Below are 15963 nucleotides of genomic sequence, written 5' to 3' on the forward strand. Positions count from 1 at the left end.
CTGCAAAACAGAAAATTCCTGCAAAACAGAAAATTCCTGGTGATTCCCTCAGGCATTGGGCTGGAGGGGGGAGTTGCCCTCCTCATTGTGATAGTGGGGTTTTACTGAGCAGTTCTGATCAAATCTGCATGGTATAAGTTTAGCATCTTTTCCAGAGCATTGGTGGGTTTGTTTGCAAGAACCCCTATTTATGTGTGCAGTTCAGGTGTTCTCTATCACGAAATGATAATTGGTCTCCTTCACATTTTGGAGGAAAGAGGTTTGATGAAAATCTACCATATGGCTTTCTCTTTTTTTATAGACTTAGGTTTTGCTTGAAGCAATTTATGTTTCCCAAACTCATGGTATGATGCAAAATATCAGGAACCTCCTGCTCCTGCTGGGCACTGACTGGTGACAGTACTATGCATCAAAATGCTTGTCCACCTTTTCAGACTGAATCAGCTAGTTACAAAGAGGCATTTTGTGCCTTGTGATATGGCTACAAATGGGCTCCTATGACCACGGAGCACAGAGGTTTTCTCTGCATGAACTGTGTTCTTGATATTAAGGAGTAGAGTGGTAGCTGGTGAACAGCTGCTGTGTAATAACCTGTCTGGTTTCCTCTGTGTCTCACCCTGAAATTGATGTTTAAATTCTTTCTCATTTGTTAGACTTCACTGGTTTTGTTCATCACCCAAAAGCTGGCTCTCCACAGATCTTGCCTGCAGCTGAGCAAAAGGGTACCACACTGCTCTGGAGCTTCATATATTGTTCACAGTCTAGTTTTCATATTTTTGCATCATTTCAAGCAGTGTTAAGAATTTTGAAATAGAACTTTAGAGCCCAAATTTTGCTTGGATACTTAATCCCATCCTCCTGCAGACTGCCCCCATCTTTCACTGCTGTGGGATGTTGCCTGTAATGCCTCTCCCTCATTTCTCTCAGTGCTTATAACCATGTCCTTTCCTTTTGGTCAGTTCCTATGGCCCATCCCTCATGTAATCATTCCAAGGAGAGAAGAATAAATACACTGCCCATCTCTTTGAAGGAAAGAAGTCTAAGCAGAACTGTTTCCATCTCTGGTATTTCTTCTGTTAAACTTTCCACATCCCTTTTGCTTTTTCTCCCAGTTATGGGCAGCGGTGCCATTCTTGTGTGACCAATGTGCATAAAGCCATAGCAAAACAGGTTTTTAATTTTATTTTAACTGGCTTTTATTTTATTTTAGTATTTCTCTGTATAATTTTATAGATGAAAAAACGCAAGTAGGTACAGGATTCATGTTTAGAAAAGCACTGTGTGTCAGTGAGTGCTCTGGCTTTACTCTTTTGACTTAGCAGCTTTATGCAATGGAGGTTGAAACTACCAATACCTGTAAATATAGCCCATTTTTATTGACATACAGTGACATCTATTGTTTGATATTATATACATCTGTGCCACTCTTAGCAACTGCATACAGGTATTGAACTATCACAATTTCATAAGGTACAAGCAGGCAAAGTCAAATTATTGATTTAAAGAATTAGGTAATGGCACGTGTGGTAATGCCATTGGACAGCTATGCAAAATTAAACCTAATTTGTTTTGTCACAGCCTAATTTACAGATCAGTGTGGGCTGATGCACACAGAGAGGTGTCTCCCATTTCAGAGTGTCAGCAGATGTTGTTTTGATGTCACACCAGCCACTCTGCATCACCATCCTGGAGACAGCCAGTGGCTGGCAGCACCCAGCAGGGGATTCTCCCAGGAAATCTGCCTTTGCATTGCCCCACAACTCAGCTGCAGAACATCTGCCCTCTACTGTGGGAGCCCAGAGTGCAGAGAATATTTCTCTGCCTGTTTTGAAGGATTTTACCCCCCTGAACAACACTGTTTTTGACCTCCGTCCTTGGAAAAAACTGCCTACTCTTAGAGAAGAACTAGAAACTACACTGGTGTAAATTAGGTGATAGACTATTATGTAAGATTGTCACAGGGTGAAAAATTTAGAGGTTTTGGGTTTGTTAATGTAGTAAATAGATAAAAGCAAAAAAACATCAAAATGGAGGATTGTTGTTCTCCAAACCTTATTCTTCTACTACTCCATGTTCTGCAGTAAAAGTAGTTTGGGATGACTAGACAAAGAATTCCGCAGTTCCTGGCTGTGTTATTGAATAATTGGTAGGAAAGTGAAAATAATATACATTTTTAGTAACCATTGGTTAATTTACCTTTTAAAAGGCTGTGTAGTCTTGATAATTCAGCTTTCTCCTGCATTCTCTGCTCTGTGCTATGTCTGGGTCATGCTAGTGACTCCATTTCTCTGATAAGACTTAATAAACAACTATCAAGAAGCAGTGAAGGCTGAGAGTCCCATTTGTCTCTTGAATTCCTGGCAAGGACTTTAAAAGATCTCTCCCATCAGGAGAGGCATAATTACAGCACGGTCAGTGTCACTCTGCCATCCCCATTCTGAACCAAGGGAACCTCAATATTGCAGGCACAGGCACAGGAGATGAGTGGGGAGGGCAAGCAGTGAACAAAGCCCTGCCCATGGATTGCACTGAGCATCTGCTGCAAGGCAGAACCACAAACCAGGGCTGGTTCTTGCCCAGGCCAGCAAAGCTGAACCCTTCCAAGCCAGCCCCAGGAGAGTGTGAGGGCTGCACTATGCCAGGTACCAGTTCCAGGTATCTTCAGAGCAGCTCTTGCACTGGAAAGAGAATTCCAAAGCATCAGGCTGGGGGAGTTAGGAGAGTTACTTTAACTCCTCTCTTATTGCCCTCATTTGATTATCTGTTATTTCTTGCTTCTTTTAATAGAGAATACAGAATTCAAATAGGAGAGGTTATAATATAGCAGTAATGAAATACAGGGACTATCGAGTGTGTCAGACTCTGTGGCTGATTAGACTTTCTGATTCGTGGGCTGGCACTCAAGGGAACAGCAACTGTCTCTTTTACTGCCTTGTCTATGAAAACAGCAGAAGGCTATGTATGCTCATTACTATTTTATGGGATTCTGAACATTAGAAGAGAAGCGTAGAGACCAAAGCTATAGAAAGATATTTTTAATTATTTTAATGGAATACTGTGTTTAATTCTTATATAAGCAAACTCTGGATAAGCAATTAGTCTCAGTAACAATATTTGGTACTGGTAAGTGAAGCAACATAGTTCCCTTCTTTTTAAGCCATAAGCTGTAATATAAGGATGTAGAATTGTAAGAAGCATGGGTAAAGGGAACACATTTCCTATAGACCGTGCTGTGAAAATAGCACTGAAATATGTGCTAAACATTCAGCTCACACTTAAGAGTTCACTGGGGTACATAAATGCTGTCTTCAACAGCCATAGCACATTCCTAAACTGAGGATATAAAGTTGGGCTGCTGTGTAACCCACCAGGCTTTCCATCCTAAGAGTAAATACTGTCTACTTCTCCATGGATCTGTACATAAACAGACTTCCAAATCTCCATTCAGCTGCAAAGGCTGCAGGATGAAATATTCATATTAAAAATCTTGGATTAAAATCTACAGCCTTTCATGTATTGTTCTCTACAGTGATGCAAACTTGCTTCTAATTTCCTACACTCCAGCCTCCCTTTTAAGACCTCTCCACAGAGTAGCACCCAGCTGAAAAATAACAGCAGCTGCATTTCTAAGGGTCTGTGTTGAACTTCTGTGCTTTCCAAATAAAGAGAAAAATAAATGTTATAGGAACAAGTAACACAGACTTCATAAATAAACAGGTTCTGGAAATCTCACTGTTCCCTCAGTGGAGAGGGAAAAGGAGAGTGTGTAATGAAAGCTCTGAGTCTGTGCAGTGTTGGAGGGGCTGGAGATGCAGACAGGCACCAAACCCCAGAAGGACAGATTTTTTTTTTTTTTTTTTTTTTAACAGGAGCACTGAAAGATGACTGTTCGAAAAATTGACTGTTCCATGGGTGAAGAACTAAGAGACCTTGTGGTGGCTACAAGGATCTGTGGAGGGGACAAGGAAAATAGCTCTGCTCTCCCACCCCCAGATGCCTGAGAGAGAGGACTCTGGGTTTGCAGCAGGCACAAAAGAAAAGCTGCAAGGTTTTCAAAAAGACCCAAGGGATGTGGCAGCCTGTGTCATCCTGAAATTCAGAGGGCACTGTGCTGTTAATTCCCCACACATCCCCTTGAGATTCAAGTCCTCTGTATTTATGTATTGTCTCTGAAGTTGCATCCCTCTAAATGGCAAAAGCTGGGAGTGAGTGATAGTAGGTTCTGAAAACTCAGCATTAGCAACAAGCAGGCAGCCCCCAATCTTAGTGGAGGGCAGTAATTTATTATCCATTAGGTGCTCTGTCAGTCAAAAAGGACTAACAGAGCAATAAAGTCTGAAGTGATCAGTTGAGCTCATCCCATACCACTAGCTGGCTATCAGAAAGGTCAGGGTGGCAAGATGGATGGTTTCCTCTTCTCCACACACTCCATCTTTCTGTCTGGTGACACATGCAACTCACTCTCTCAGCAAGTCAGATATCTCCTGTGTGTGAGGCCAGTTCCAACCCAGCTGCATATTTTACTGTTTCAGAGGAAAGAATACAAAGGTTTTACATTTTGCTGAAACATTTTCAAATTAGGACAATGGGCCCTGTTCTGGTGGTGGTGTAAATAGGCTGCAGCCTCCAATGCCAAAACCACCCTCCTTGCAAGGCTGATCCTCCACAGCTATGCAGGGCTCCAGGCCAGCAGCCAGGTACTGATGCAGGGAAGTTTCAGGGAGACTGTCAGAAGTTTTTCTCTGTTGTTCCACTATAATCAGTGTGCCAGGGCCTAGATATGAGTCTTCTTACTTAGGACTCAAGGGGTGCAAGCTCGTTTCTTGTCTTTCACCTGATCCATCAACCTGTGGGCTCCTCCAGGGTGAGGGCCTGGTCATCCTTCAGTAAGGATCCTGAAAATCTGGATTCATTAAGCCAGACAGAGATTCAGAGACTCCATCCCTGGGAAAAGAGAAAACTTAGATTTTGGTCCAAACCTGTGTCAAGTGTTTCATCCCCCATTTGTTCCAAGTAAAACAGGAGCATTCCTGGAGGGAGCTAGTAATACGTGTTTTGAGAGGCCCCTCTGAAGCAGGTGCAGCTTTCCCAGCCTGCTGCCCTAACACATTAATATTTCCAACAGACTTCCCTAAACTCCAACCAGACAGTCTCACTCCTGGGTGGCCAAGGAAATTATTTCTCAGTCAGACTTGTAGCTCATTGGAGGGCTCTCTCCAAGCACTGCACACAGCAGCCTGGAGCACACTCGTGATGGGGAATTAATCCACACTCTGACGCTCTCCCTGGCTCCATCCCTCCCTCCTCACTCCACATTGCACTGACAGTTGGTACCAGTCTCTGCCTTGCAGCTACAGGCAAAAGTGTAACCAAACTTCCAAGCCCCAGGGAGGGAACTGGAAATGGTCCCAGCATCAGATTCCAGCCCAAAATGCAGTTCTGGTATTCCCCATCCTTACTGTCACTGTAGTATCGTGCCTATGTTTATTTGTCATGCTCTAACAAGCTGAATGTGAACAGCCTGCTCGTTTGTTCTCAGAGGACAGATTAGAGCAGCCAGCCTCCTCCTGGAATAAGTGGAAGTTGAATTATTTATTTCGTTTTCTTCATAAGAAGCTTATAGCATGCTAGATGAAAAGTCAGAAATAATTAAGAAAAATGTTCTGCATTCAAACAGAAGAAGCACTCAGAGAGAAGGTCACAGATGGTCTGAGTGTGGGCTTGGGATGGGAAGGGAATCTCTCCTTGGTGTTGCAGGAATCAGCCTGGAAGGGTGTAGCAATTCTGTGGACGACCGACATTTTGTCTGGAACAATTTCTCCTGTTCACTTTCAGCAGTAAGTTTCTGGGTGAGGCTTTTCCCCAGGTGCTGTGGAAGTGTTTCACTGCTGTCATGATGGGAGTTTCAGAGAAGGGATGACATTTAGGGGCTTGGAATATGTTAACCCTTTAATTATGCTGTCAGGTGTGGCTGTTTATTTTTAATATTTATTTAATAATATTTCTGTTATTTTCCACACAGAGGTAAAGTTTGGAAATACTCCTCCTCTTTATAGATGCGACTTTTTCCTTTTTTAAACACCAATGCCTCCCTCAGAAGAGAAATTCTGCCTTTATGAATTTCTATTCATTGGTCCCCCACCTAAAGTTGGAATTCTGAGTAAAAGACAACATTTCCTGACAATGGGAGTTAGAGTTGGTTTATAAGGGGTAAACTAACATCCCTTAAAAAAAAACCCAAACAACTGTTGCTCTACTGATACTGAGTTGATTTTACATTGCCCAAATACAGGCTAGATGTGCCAGCTGGGAAGTATTACAGATACTGACAAGTCCTTTAGTTATGATTCTGATAATACATGGAGTAGGATTTTCTGAAAGAAATTTAAGGAAAAAATAAATTTCGGGGACTAAATCATCAGTAATGCCAATTGCTGGAATTCCTTGTGGGAATAAAGAGTCCAGTATGCCCACTTCAGTTTCAGAAAGAAATACATTCGTGTAAAGGTGTTTTGAATGAAAAAAGTAATCTCCTTTCCTGTTTCAACACAAACTGAGTCTGGCCCACCTAATCACACTTTTTACTACATGGGTACTCTGTGATTACTCAAAAACAGTTTCTTTAAGTTTAAAGCCAATTGCTCCTCATGTTTAAGTGAAACAGTTCTTTCACACGAGGTGTGGCAGAAAATATTCCTCTCAACCTATTACCAAGCCCTTACAGTTTAATTAGAGGCCGTGAGTGCTTGGCGATCATCAGGAAAAGGTAAATATGTGATGATGACTGCCTTGGCTCACCTGCCCCAGGAGTGGCTAGAGTTAAAAGCCTGAGCTGCTGCAGCGGAGAGGGAAAAGCAGGTCTGGGTTTTAACACCTTCCAGATAACTCTGTGAGTGTCACACAACAGGGACCTATGACCAGTGAATTATCCAAAGGTGTTATTCAATGCCACAGGCAGAGTCCTACAGAATCCTCATCAGGTAAGCAGAGTAAGCACCTACCCTTGGATTTGGCTATTTTTTGAGGATAAAATCCTATTAAAAATACTCGACATGCATGTATTTTTCTAGAGCTGAGCAGAATTGAGCTGTTCAAAGAAACAGGGATTTACCAAGCTCCCCAAGATAGCTGGGTACATAGCCTCTACTGAAGCTCCCCAGATGCTAGCCCTAACTTCCTTGGAGTCCTTTAAAAATCCTGGATCCGGTAAAAACTGATTTACAAAGGTTTTTTAGAGTCTTAGGAAATAATAAATCATAGTCTGGATACTTCAAATGGGATCCACTTACAGCTGGGACAGATTCTTCTGTTTTTTCTCTTTCAGGTAAATCCTTCTGTATATATCTCAGGCTCCATAATTTATCATTTGTGAACTCCATAAATTACCATTCTAAAATTCACTGAGTGCTTCCCAGGCAGTGCAATATTCTTTGACCACCTTCCTGTGTATCCTTTTGCTGGTGGGTTTCACAAGTTCTCTTAAAGTAGGTCAGTGAAATGTCCTCTCTGCTGAGTTTTTTTTCCTTTGAATCAACCTCTCTAGAACAGCCTCGAGCTGCATTGTGAAATCCATCCAGGACATAATGTATAGCAGTATATGGGATACAAGATTCATTGACTTAGCTGGGTTTAAAAAACTAATCCTTGTTCCCTAAATCTTTGATGAGACATTATTTTAGCTTGAAATGTTGTGTTGTGTGGCATGTAGTAATTCTTCCTGGGGTATAAAATTTTATTTCTGCTTCAAGCCTGTTTTGGAAACCTTGGCACTTTCAGCTTACTGCAGTCAACTGCCACAGTATGAAAAGTCCTTTGTGATATTGAAAAAGCAAGGTGCCCCAGTGCTGTGTGATGTGAAAACTCAATTAATTACAGGAAGGAGCAATATATGATAATTTCAGAATTAAAATATTATCAGTGCTGGAAGCACAGAGGTAAATCCTCTGCTGAATCCAGTATGCAGAGCAGAGGAGTGACCGACAGATTCAGAGGATTGCTCTAATCCCAGGTTGCTGGGAAATCAGGCCACTTCATAGGTTAGAGGACCCACTGAGAACTGGTGTGACCCCCAGGAGATGGATGCATCAAGCTGCAGGGACACAGTGTGCTTGGAAAACACTGTCAAACACTGTCCCACCCAGTGGAGACCCTCCCATCCAGGAATGTGGGCAGTTCAACAGCAGGAGAGAGCCTGGATATTGTCAAGAACCCATCCTTATTTTATCTGAGCTGGCTCCTAACAGTTGGATCCCCTAATCTGCTTACAGCAGATCATATTTCCCTTACTTTGAAAGTTAAGTTTAAAAGAAATTGTCAGAAGTCTACAAGCTGAATATTTTGGGAACCTTTTAAAGCTAATGCTGTTCTAAATGCAAGGTTGGAGATTTGGAGACCTCTCCTTTCTTGTTTTTGTTTCCCACTTAATTGTTCAGCATCACCTATTTTTGATTTGCAGGTAGATGTCCTAAGCTCCGGTACGTGCATTATCCTTATTACCTTAGCACATTCTTGTTTAATTATTTTTAAACATCCTGACCCATTATAGATTAAAAGTCATGAATGAGGTTAATGTATAATTAATGAGAAAGGATGTTCATGGTGACAGCTCAGAATAATGATGAATGAGCTGAACAAGAGATCTGACGAGCTGTCCAAGGTCAAATTGCACATGGGAGTGTTAATGTTGCCTGACACAGCTTTATTTCTTTCCGATTTCCTATTTTCAATGGATTTGTTATTCTTGCAGAGCTGTTAAGCCATTTAAAGGGATGGGAAGGTGTCCTCTGTAAGGACACCTCTAAGTAAGGAGTGCTCCTTGCTGGTAGTTCTTTACACCATCTGCCGTGAGGTATCAGATCCCAAATCCACTCTTTTCTCTTGAAAATATCCATTAGATTCAGAGGACAGTTGATCAGAGGGGAGACGAGGGAAGAAGGTAAGAAAAAACACCTGCAAAAGGCCTTAATTATTGACTCAAAGGAAAAAAACTCATACCCGTTTCCATACAGCAAATACTCCATCTACTGGAATAGTTATTTGGTGACAGATTGCAAACAGCATTTTTCTGACTGATTTTTCTAACAATTTTTGTCAAGATTTTGGGGTTTCTGATACCATGAGAGTCTTGCTGTTTTCCCCAGAGAAATCATGACCAAAATCCGATGTGGAATAGTAGCTGACTGGTGAGACTAGTATAGAAATTGTACGTTGAAAATCAGAATTCATGGAGCTGAGGTGTCCCGTGATCCAAGGTCCTGTCCTGTGACCCAAATCCCAAGGCTGCAGAACAAACATTGAAAAAAAAGGTTTTACAGCAGCAGCAATTAATTCTGCCCTTTCTCCTAACTTAAAGGCAGGTTTCTTCACCAGTAGCTTTCCCTGGAAAACAAGGAGGATGGATAGATTGTGCATCAGAATTGAGGGCTGCCTGCTGACTTCAGGGTTTGTTGCTCTGGACTGTGGACCCAGCCTGGTGAGTGCCTTGGAAATGGGCAATTTGTCTCCTTGCCATGTTTTCCACCCAGTCTTAATTTACAGTTACCTGGGGGAGGAAGGAAAGGTTTTCTGTCTCTCCAATCATTTGCCATGTACGTTGCTGCTGCTTAATTTGTTTTCTTTGGTCACTGTTGTCCAAGTTTGTGCTCCTCTCTCAATCATGCATGGAGTTAACTGAGTGCACTCCCCATCTTTCTGCCCCCAGCATTCTGCTCTATCAAAAGGAAATAGCACAAAAATACTGAAGATTTTATTTTTTTCCTGGACAGTCGAGATTCTGAAAACACTGAGACATTTCAAGCCAATCAGGAACATAACCCAGGGTCTTCCTGAGCTTCCCTCAGCGCTAAAAATGAAAGAGAAATCCCACAAGCTGTAGCCATGTATCAAATGTGATAATGATTGTGTTAAATTGCTGAGGAAAAAAAAAATTCCCACAATGTATTAAATGTGCGAATTTAGGAATTGCTTTTGTTTTGTCACATTCATAAGTTTAGTGTTTGCTTAGATGAAGATGTATTTAGCAGACTATTTATCTGCTGGTTTTTGTCCATAAATAGGATTAAGGCAAGCTAGAAACAAGCAATCCTTTCATTTCCCACTGTGCCACCTGCAAAGTGTGGTAAATTACTCTGCACACACTGTATCACTGTGTGATTTTTTTTTTTCAGTTAAAGGTTAAAAAGTATCTGAAAATGGGCAAAAGTAGCAAAATACAGCACAAGTGTGGCATTATGCATGCTGTATACAAAGAGCAACCTGCTCAAGTCAATCAGAGCATGTGAGACCTGCCTCAGGCTGGAACCTTTGCAAAGATTGGGTCCCTCCAACGCAGGAGAGTGGATCCAGGGTCCTTGTGAGAGGAGGCATCAGTGGGATCACAGCACACCAGACAACTGCCCCAGCCCCTGATTTGTAGTTCAGGAACTTCCTTTGGTAGACAAAGTGTGCCTTCATTCCATGGATGCTATCCCAGAAAACACCTGCAGTGTTTCATGCTCACACATCCAAGGACAGATCCTGAGTTCAGGTGTTTCTGTTGGAAGCCAGAGGGTCCCTTTACTACCTGGCAGAATAAAGAGGTTCTATAGGCAGATGCAAACTTGGCTGTCTCCTGCAGCTTCACTGGCTCCTGGCTCTGCTGGGGATCCAAGAAATTTTCCTTTGTTTTCTGCCTCAGTGGAGAGCAGAGCATTGATCCCACCCAGCTCTGCAGCCAAGAGGAGGCAAGGGCCGGAAGGAAATGAGTTTACTCTGCTTTCCACAGCACTTTCTGTCACTCTAAAACGTCATAGATACGAAATTTTGCCTGGAATAAAACACAACCATGTCACACATCTAACATCAGGGACTAAGTGTCCAAAATATATTTATTTTCTCCTGCTGGATTTTCCCTTCTGCTTCCTGTATTTTCTTTCAGCTGCTAGGTTTGAGATTGACCCAGTATTCAGGTTAGACAAACCTCACATGTTCTTCTTTGAAGGTGTAATTCTTTATTCATGTTTATTGTTTTCCTGCAGTACTGTTTCCATTACCTTTTTTCCTCCCTGTTTTTGCCATGAAGCCTGCTGAAGAAAAATCTTAGAAACAAGGAAGACAAGATAAGCAATACCCTCTCTAACAAAAAATATCCATGAATTCTGGCAACTTTTGAAATGTGAGTTAAAGAGCAAATATTCTTCTTAGTTCTGAATAGAAACCTTCCCACCCATTTGGAAAAGGGCACTACCTCTGACATGATTTATTGTCATTTTTAGATGTCCTTCAGTAATGACTGATCCAACAGCACCCTCCAGGCATAAGACTTTATCTTGATTGGGATGAATTGCCACCAAGCACTTTTTTTTAGGAGGAAATAAGAGAGCACCTGTCCCACAGGTACAACCCCACCTGGCACCATGGAAGTTGTGATTGCAAGAACTAATCCTTGTGAGCAGTAACACAAGCGTCTGAAAGGATGAAAAAGCTGAGTTTGGGGTCTGGGTGGGGCTGGTTTTGTTTTCTTTGTTTTGTTTTTTGAAGGGAATAGAATCAGGGGACCTACATTGGAAACCACAATAAGCAATGTCCCACTTGGAGAGGGTGGCAGCATTTTGGTGTGGGCCATGTGGTGTGTATTGGTTGCTAACTCATTAATTCTGAGCAGAGTTTCAAAAGTTGGTTTGAAGCCTAAATGGCTGGCCTGTGCCCATCCTTCTCTCCTGTGCTGCCTTGTGGCAGAAAATGCTGAGTTTCACTATTCTTTTTAGCAAGTGAATCTCTCCTTTATTTTTGTGTTAGAATTTAAAAATCCCCATGTAACCAGACCCTGGGTCACTTATCAGTTAAGCCACAGGACACTGCAGGAGCTCTTTGCTGAGAAGGGCTCTGTTCATCCCCTCCCATCATGTCCTCTGCACTTGGTATCCCACAGCCTTTCCCCCTCCATGCAATGTCAGCTCTGAATAATTTTTTCCTGTCCATCTGAGCAAGTTTGAGGTGGGTAAACACTTGTGTTTCTAATTCAGGGGCTGGAAACTGTCACTGTCTCTCCCAGTTCAGTACCTGGAGTGTTAATCCGAGAAGTAATTAACAGGATGGAGTGTGATGCTAATGGAGTGAGCCCTGTGCCAAGGCTTGGAACCACACAGGAGGGAGGGGAACATGATTCTGGCATGTTTTCCTCCTCAGCATATGTGCCAGATCCTGGGCTCTGCCTTGTCAGTAAAAGCCTGGCTTCTAAGTAACACTTCAGGGTATTTTTGTCATTGATGCTGTGAATATTTGCAACAGCCAAAATAATTTGGATAAGCCTGTACTGGTTAGTTACCATGGTCACCTAATAGGCAATGGCTTTGGGAAGCCTTTGGCCAGGTGTAAGGAAGGTTTTACTGTGCCTTCTGCTGGTAAATATGGGTGGAAAACATGTAATGCGGTTTCAAGCAGTATTTATAGTTTTGCAAATAAAATTCCCTTAATCCAGACCAAATGTTAGGATTTCAAGGAGTTGTAACAGAGATACAGACAAAGCTGGAGTTGCTTGTCAGTGAAATGGCTTCATGTTAGAAAACAAGACTGAATGTTTTCTCTTTCTTCTGATACTCAGTGTTGAGATAAAAGGCTTAATGCCCAAATTAGACAAGTCAAGTATTCTGTTTATGTTTGTCATCCTCAGCATTGACTCACAGAAGCTGTAGAACATGAGCACACATATTTTTGCATTACAATTTATTGAAAACTTTTTTTTTTTGGCAAGAGAAAAGCTAGAGCCCACTCTCCCAGCAACAGAATCAGCCAACCTTAAGGAGTGGAGGGCAGCTGGAAATGACATTGAAATATCCTGTAGGATGCTGGGAAAGGTAGAAAAGGGGAAATAAACCCATATTGCTTACTGGGGTTGTGGGAATGTTCTCAGTGTCATGTCAAGCCAGAAAGGTAGAAAAATGGAAATAAATCTAAATTTCTGGTTGGGGTGGTGGGAAGTTTCTCAGTGTCTTGTCCTGCCTTTAACAATGTTTGGTGCCTTTAGAGGAGGGACAGACCTTGCTGCCTCTCAGTCAGCTTCAGCCAGTTGGTCCCTCTGGTCCTCAGCCTTCTCTGGCTCTGAGCCACCAGCATTTGGGCTCACAGCTGCCACAGGGACACCAATGCTTTGGTGGCAGGGCATGAGCACCCAGTTATGTGACTTATGTGACTGCTACATGTGGCCCCTACATAGCCCAAGGGAGCTCACCCTTTACTCTCCAGCTCCCAATCTAATGATGAGCTTTTGAGGTTCATCCTGGAATTTTGACTGCTAAAAGAAACATTTCCCAAATCATCCCCCTCACGGTTATTCCTTTTTCCATATCTAGTGAACATTCCTGCGCAGTTTGCTTCACAAAAAAAGAAGATATATTTGAAAAGTTCCACTGTTCAGTATGGAAGAAAAACTGTAGCCTGTAAAACAGAGCAGTCATTTTTGGGCCAGCTGTACTTGGTAGTCTGTTCAAGTTGGGGGATGCTGAGCTGGTGGGTAGAGCTTGGCAGAGTGAGGCAGCAAACTCGTTTGTAACACCCTCATTATTGTCCCTGTTCTGTTCTCTCACTAATTTCAGCTATTAAACAAATAAATGAGTGATTATGCCAGATGAGTTTTTTTGTGTGAGAATATCTTCTCCTAGCACTGCCATCTTTTAGTGGTAATTATGCAGTCATACAGCTGTTGCTTGCAGGCAGGTTTGAAATAATATTTTTATAAATTGTATAAATCACACCATAAAAATAAATTAAGAGACAAGAGCCTAGTCTGAAGACAACAGAGAAAAAAAAGCTGGGGATATGGATTATGGAATAGCTGGAGAGAATACAGTCAGTGCTGACTATAACTGGGCTATGTAGTCACACGATTCCAAAACAGAATCATAGAATGGTTTGGGTTGGAAGGGACCTTAAACTTCATCTGGTTCCACCCCCCTGCCATAGGCAGGGGCACCCTCCACTATCCCACATTGCTCCAAGCCCTGTCCAACCTGGCCTTGGACACTCCCAGGGATGGGGCAGCCACAGCTTCTCTGGCCAACATGTGCCAGGGCCTCCCCACCCTCACAATGGAGATTTTCTTCTGTAAATCTAATCTGAATTTCCCCCCTTTCAATTTGAAAGCATTCCCTCTTGTTCTGTCATTACAGCTCCTGATGAAGAGTCGCACTCCAGTTCCCTGCAGCCCCTTCAGGTACTGGAAGGTGCTCTGAGGTCTCCACACAACCTCCTCTTTTCCAAGCTGAACAGCCTCAACTTTCTCAACTTGTCAAGTCTAAACCAATCAATTAAGGCTCTGGAGCTTAAAAAAGAATTCCACAGATGCTGAAGTGTCCACAACATGGGCAAGTCAAGTATTTTTAATTTCTCTGCTCAGATTCACAGTGAAGAGTGGGGGGGAAATTCCTGCTGCAGAAAGTCAAGTAGATGTGTCATGTTTTGGAAGATAAGAGCAGACCAGCATGAAAGTGCTGAGAAACCCAAGCCCCCAACAGTCCCAAGCTCACGAACTCCACATGCAACACTTTGCTAACACATTGACTCATACATTTGGCTGCAGCTCCTTCCCAGCATATGGTCTGAAATGGGTCTCTCCTGTAAATTTCATGGAGTTATTTTCTTTATGGCTTTATTCTTCCAAAGCCCAGTAAAAATTCCTGTTCTGTTTATTCTGGCTATTTAGCCTAGCAATTATGTAATGCTCATGAAACAGAAGCAGCACATAATTTTTATGCTTCATAATATCTCTCCTCCGGAAAAAGCTGGCCACTTAGAGGAATTTTCTTCTCCCAGGATGCTTTTTTGGTGATGACTTTTTGGCAAAACCAAACTGCTGCAGTCTGGAGGGAGTCATTTTGTAACTGATTGACTATTCTGTTTTTGCTTAGGAGCATGCATAGCTTCCATTGCTTCTCTCTTCTGTTTCCCCTTTCTTCTTCCTGAGGTAAATAAGAGATAAATGTCTAATTCTGGCATTTAAAGCTGCCATATTTCAGGACGGTTTGGTTGGTTGGTTTGGTTGGTTTTTTCTTCATGGGCGTTCTCCTTTTCAAGAGATAATTGAAGAGACTACAAGTGAAAAAAGAAAAGAAAAGAATTTTGTGAGAGTTTAGCATTTAGAGGTGTGGAAAGTTCATGGAAATTTTCTATTTCCTGGGTTACCGTTCAGATATGTTTCCACCATACAGCTGTGCTTACGATATCATGATGATTTTGTTTAAAAACCATGGATGTCTCAGTTTGGAAACAACTTTCAGGAGTAAACACCCTGGAATGAGCATTTCCTCTAAAGAGAAGGGGCTTCAATAACTCCCTTTTCTTCTGCCAATGAGAAAAATTGATACCAGCGGGTGAAAGTGAAAAAAAAAGAGAACTGTTTATTAACAAAAAAATAAAGCGGGAGGGTGCCCACAAGGCACAGAAAAGGACTGAATGAATGCTAGATATGAATTCCTAGAAACTTAACCTACACACACACACACAACCACCCACAGCACAACAAAAAAAATCTCAAAAAAATCTCAAAAATGCCCGCAGAAGAAAAATACACGGGCTGACCTCCTGGCCCAGAAAACAGAATGGTCACTGGTTCCTTTTGTCTCCGGCAAGGGGAAGAGGATGTTATAAATGAAGTCTGTAATTCGTGCTGTTATGTATGAGAAAATGAACTATAATGAAACTATACAGAGCCAGAGTTTCAACCCCCCCCCCACACACACACCTGGCTGAGAGGAAAATTTTACAACACTGGAGCAGTTGAAAAGGAAGTTCTTTCAGTACAGAAGTAATCAATAGGTGAGGATTCCACCCCAGGTGGGGTTGGATTTTATCACCGGGACATTAACACTATGATGACTTGATCACTATCTTCTGATATCTACATCTCAGCCGATAAGGAATTGGACATTCCGGGAACTCCATTGAGGGTTCCAGGAATCAAAGACAGACAAATTCATCACCGAAGCTGGA

Source organism: Coloeus monedula (genome assembly GCF_965178545.1).
Source record: "Coloeus monedula genome assembly, chromosome: 19".
In the NCBI taxonomy this organism is placed as follows: Eukaryota; Metazoa; Chordata; class Aves; order Passeriformes; family Corvidae; genus Coloeus; species Coloeus monedula.